Consider the following 6,252-nt stretch of genomic DNA (forward strand, 5'->3'; position numbering starts at 1 on the left):
TCTACACGTGTTGATGACATCTAGTTGGTTTGGATACTCAGAATATGACATGCCTCTTGACATGCACTTACAGTGAGTTAACCATAGAGGCAAAACAAACCATCGGGAAATGTAATACCAACCACATAAAGAATAAGAACAAGTAGCAGTTGCAGCGCATTAGTGTCTGCCACAAATATGTTCAATCATACCTAGAACTGACACCTTTTGAAATACCAATGACCTTTACTGTAAGTGACTAAAGTAGAATGTGTCTTCAAGTTTAGCAATCGATCACACAAAGCTGTTTGATGTCACTGAGCAAAGCGTTTGGCTTGGCATAGCATGAAGCACTTGTTACAGCCATTAACAAAACGGCTGGGAGAATCACAGTAAATACGCCTGTCTTCTGGGTGCTAGTATTTATAGTGGAAACTTGTGTGAGATCAGTTAAACTCACCCCCTCCTCTCCTTCCCCTTTCCTCCCTCTCTCCCCCTCTTAGATGAGTTAAAAACAGATCGTTTTACCACAGGTGGCTATAGGATGAACTCCGGCAGGAATGTCTTGACAACATAAATCTCAGTAATTGCAAGGTATTGATCTGATAACTAATGTGGAGGACGTCGGGGGTGACACACCCTTTTCTACTTTGGCTCATTTTTCACGCTTTTATCTGACACCAAGAGAGAGTTATTCATGGCACAAACACACGTGTACACACACACGCTCGCATACACACACACACACACACACGCCTGCACGCCTACACACGCACACGCCTGCACGCCTACACACACACACGCCTGCACACACACACACACACACACACACACACACACACACACACACACACACACACACACACACACACACACACACACACACACACACACACACACACACACACACACACACACACACACACACACACACACGGACTGATGTTGACTTTTCAAAGTCTGGCTGGATTTCCAAGACGCGCTGACACATTCATGGAGGACATTAAAGTATCACTTGGAGTCTGTTTTGACTTTGACTGTATATAGTTAAAGCACTCAGCGGGCCTGAAACATGCCATTGTTCTTTCAAAGACTTAAAATCCATACCGTAAAGCACTGGCATAAAGACAGAAGCACTGGAAGTCTTTCATCTAGGTTGTGATGATACAGTATATCATGTAGCCTAGCACATCTTTGCCACATATATTATTATTAACTCAGTCCGAATCAGGTTTTCAAAACCCTCTTCGTGTACCCCCTCTGTCTGTCTAGCTGTAGTTGTTGTTTACACGTAGCCACAGTAAATACCATAAACACCAGGAGGATTCTGGGAGGGCTGAACTCTGGCACCCTGGGCCAAGGGTGACATCACCGCCCACAGACAGATCCATCTGGTCCTCCGGCGGTAGGGGGAGTGAAGGGGTGGAGGAGGGAGACAGGAGGGTGGGGCTCCAGGTTCCCTGCCTGTCATCCTGTTTGCCTGACCAGGTGTGCTCCCAGTACACCCCCACCCCCTCTGAATAATGGATCCTGTGGTGGGGTGAATAATGACATGGCTGACACTGGAAACGGGATGAGAGGAGCAGGCCTAGTCGAGGTGAGCTGTTCCCACACATCTCATTGTGCTGCGGAGAGTCACCCACTAACATGGGGAACAGTAGCTACTCTCGCCACTTCTGATTTTGTGGTGGATATGTGAAAAGTAAAGGCTTAATTACATATTGAACCATAACTGGGGCGGCAGCATAGCCTAGTGGTTTGAGTGTTGGACTTGTAACCAAAAGGGTGCAAGTTCAAATCCCTGAGCTGACAAGGTACAAATCTGTCGTTCTGCCCCTGAACAAGGCAGTTAACCCACTGTTCCTAGGCTGTCATTGAAAATAAGAATTTGTTCTTAACTGACTTGCCTTGTTAAATAAAGGTAAAATAACCTCAGTCTCAGCACTACATACTTTGCTGTTGGTACTTAATATATATTTCAAGAAAAAGAAAACATTATATAAAAACAGAGTAATATTAAAAATGTTTCACGGTATACAGTTCCAGTCAAAAGTTTGGACACACCAACTCATTTAAGGGTTTTCTTTATTTTTACTATTTTCTACATTGTAGAATAATAGTGAAGACATTAAACCTATGAAATAGCACACATGGAATCATGAAGTAACCAAAAAAGTTTTATACAAAGCAAAATATATATTTTATTTTACATTCTTCAAAGTAACCAACCTTTGCCTTGATGACAACTTTGCACACGCTTGGCATTCTCTCAACCAGCTTCACCTGGAATGCTTTTCCAACAGTCTTGAAGGAGGTCCCACATATGCTGAGCACTTGTTGGCTGCTTTTCCAAATTATCCCAAACCATCTCAATTGGGTTGAGGTCGGGTGATCATTTGTTGAAAAAACAAATGATATTCCCACTAAGTGCAAACCAGATCGCTGCAGAATGCTGTGGTAGCCATGCTGGTTAAGTGTGCCTTGAATTCACAGACAGTGTTACCAGCAAAGCACCCCCACACCATCACACCTCCTCCTCCATGCTTCATGGTGGGAACCACACATGCAGAGATCATCCATTCACCTACTCTGCGTCTCACAAAGACACCGCGGTTGGAACCAAAAATCTCACATTTGGACTCATCAGACGAAAGGACAGATTTCCATCGGCCTATTGTCCATTGCTCGTGTTTCTTGGCCAAAGCAAGTCTCTTCTTCTTATTGGTGTCCTTTAGTAGTGGTTTCTTTGCAGCAATTCAACCATGAAGGCCTGATTCACACAGTCTCCTCTGAACAGTTGATGTTGAGATGTGTCTGTTACTTGAACTCTGTGAAGCATTTATTTGGGCTGAAATTTCTGAGGCTGGTAACTCTAATGAACTTATCCTCTGCTGCAGAGGTAACTCTGGGTCTTCCTTTTCTGTGGCAGTCCTCATGAGAGCCAGTTTCATTATAGCGCTTGATGATTTTTGTGACCGCACTTGAAGAAACTTTCAAAGTTCTTGACATTTTACAGATTGATTGACCTTCATGTTTTAAAGTAATGACGGACTGTTGTTTCTCTTTGCTTATTTGAGCTGTTCTTGCAATAATATGGACTTGGTCTTTCACCAAATAGGACTATCTTCTGTATACCAACCCTAACTTGTCACAACACAACTAATTGGCTCAAAAGCATTAAGAAGGAAAGAAATTCCACAAATTAACTTTTAACAAGGCACACCTTTTAATTGAAATGCATTCCCGGTTACTACCTCATGAAGCTGGTTGAGAGAATGCCAAGAGTGTGCATAAGCTGTCATCAAGGTAAAGGGTGGCTACTTTAAAGTATCTCAAATCTCAAATATATTTTGATTCGTTTAACACTTTTTTTGGTTACTACATGATTCCATATATGTTATTTCATAGTTTTGATGTCTTCACTATTATTCTACAATGTAGAAAATAGTTAAAATAAAGAAAAACACTGGAATGAGTAGGTGTATCCAAACTTTTGACTGGGACTGTACATATTACCTTGACTTGGCAGTTGAGATTAGATAGTGTCTACTGTCTATACCAGGGGTGTCAAACTCATTCCATGGAGGGCCTAGTGTCTGCGGGTTTTGGGTTTTCCCTTTCAGTTAAGACCTAGACAACCAGGTGATGGGAGTTCTTTACTAATTACTGACCTTATTTCATCAATCAAGTACAAGGGAGGACAGAAAACCCACAGACACTCTGCCCTCCGTGGAATGAGTGTGACACATGGTCTATACTGTTAATAATCCTACATTTTAGACCAGGAGATCTACGCTGCTCTAATAGACTGACTGCAGATAGTATCTAAAAAACAGAGGGCCATTATTGGAAGTGAATGAGCTTAAATGATAGGACAAACATCAGAGGTCATTCAGTCATCCAGCCACACAAGTACCTGTTATTAATTACCAGCTAAATTGGTGCATAAAATACCAAACCATTCACTGAGGATAGACCAGATTATCCCCGGACATAAGCCTCGGAAACATAAATATCTTTAATTCTTCCCCCATTTGTATTTTATTCAGCATGGGCTGTGACTGGGTCTCGGCCTCACATGGTGTCCATTAACGTTAAGTAAGAAAATCATGATATTTAAGTCGGCCATCTTACTGTTGATCACATACTTATCTTAAACCCTTGTTAATCTAGTTGGGAGGCCACAGTGCCTGTGTATTTGTTTGTTTCGATTACTTCATAGTCTGGCCACCATGTATCACACAAACTGGGAACAGACAGGAAACATCTTGACTGGGTTCAATGGTCGTAAGTTTCCTCTAAGGGATCAGCCATGGTTGTGTCTCTGGATCATTGTGGGTGGCACACAAGATTCACTGTGGAACGATACAGTATGAAGCATGAATTGAGCAGGTAGGCTTCCACTGACAATGATCAATCATGTATGGTGTACATGTTCTTACAGTCACCTGTAAAGGAGGTCAATGTAGCACTATAGTGAACATTGTCTGTCCCTTTTTTGACAATCAACATAACCCCCAGTGACACATCCAGTTGCTGAGATCATGCAGTATTATGCTTTCAGGAATTCACCTCTCTCACATTACTATTAAGGCTGATGATGACGTGAACAGGTTGGAAACACTGGTTACACAAGTGAGTGATGGCATGACATTTCCTCCTAAGGTTCCATTCAATAGAACCTGCACCGGAGTATTCATGTAGTATCATATACCTACAGTACACCCCCCCCCCCCCCAATGGTCAAATGAAATTGCAGAATGGCTTTGGGTATTGCAGGAATAACAGAGAGAATCCTCACATGTATTGATGGTACCAGTTTTCAAGATAGGGCACACATTTAGTAAGATACAACCTTAACGCTGCTAAGGCACTTTTGATTGAATTCGCCCCAAAGGAAATGAAATATGCTTGTGTAAGCCACACAGCCAAGACCTGGACAGTGGCTCATTGCTCCGTGCATGTCTGGGTGCACAATAGCATTCAAAGGACATCCATCCAACAACAGACAAATACTACTAAAACTGTATCTGTCAAGTCAGAAGATTTATTACCATGAGTCAATTTGCCTTTCTGCTCATGTTAGCTCTACACAATGAAGTCCTTTTTTAAAATGATTTTTACAAATGACTGATAGAGAATATTTGTTAAGGCATGTACACAGTGCCAGGTCTCCCCCATGTGCTTTGAATTGTCTATTAATTGAGTTTGGATGAGAGCATACCATAATAATAAGTCTGTATTACTTTGTTTTATTAAAGGGATTCTTAGTCATTATAGTGGAAGTCATGTACACTTGAACTCAACGGAAGACAATGGATTCATCAACCAAGCTAACTAGGTAATGATTGTGTTGTTATTCCAAATGTAAGTCATGGTTTTGTTTGTTGACTTGTTTGTTTTAGTCTTTTGGTCAGCCTTTCAACTTTTGTCAATGTAGCTCCGAGACCTTTTGGAAGGAAAAGAGCAAAGCGCAGCACTTTGGAAATGTAGAGCTCACAATTCATAATTGAACGCTCCCCAAAAAATAAATGAGTGATTATTAATGCAAATATTTCCTTCCAAACTTGGCACAGTTTTTTCTTGTTGTGCATGCATACCTCTCTGAATAATGTCCTTTAATTGCTGAGTTCAATATTTCTAGCAGGCCTTCCAACAGTTAATCAGCTTACATGGTAAGAAAACCTAGTGGAGTGAGCTAAGCAGCAAAATATGTCATATAAACAAGTGGTAAAACAATCAAGTTTCTGCACTCCCAGGACTAAAACCAGTATACTGTTACAGACATGTGAGATGTTTTTTTTTTAACTCAAGCTAGTTTTGACTTATCTGGATCAGGTTCCCCTTTGCGTTGGAGTGTAATAGTCATTTGTTCTTGGTATTTTACATGTTCCCAAAAGAATGTGGTAGAACAAAAGAGTGGTGAGGCATGATACAGTAAAACAACTCTCCTGAGGTATATTCATTCCCTGTCAACAATACAACCAAGGTCAGGGTTCGCTATAATGACTGCCAATGGTCCTCTTCGGTAGTCCTCGTTGCTGTAGGAATTCCCCCATTGGAAGGCAATTGTTCAGCTGTCACTGCTCTGAATTCCATGTATGGAAAGCTATCACCTTCTGGTTATGATACAAATGAAGAAGAAATATCATGTGGAAGGCATTTTGGTTTGCGTTGATCTACTTGATGAACGGATATATCGTTTTTCCAAAACATTTTAATTCGAATATGCATTTTAAACATGAAGGAAAAATATATCCACAATAGCAAATC

The sequence above is a fragment of the Salmo salar genome, chromosome ssa29, assembly GCF_905237065.1.
Source record: "Salmo salar chromosome ssa29, Ssal_v3.1, whole genome shotgun sequence".
NCBI classification, from domain to species: Eukaryota; Metazoa; Chordata; class Actinopteri; order Salmoniformes; family Salmonidae; genus Salmo; species Salmo salar.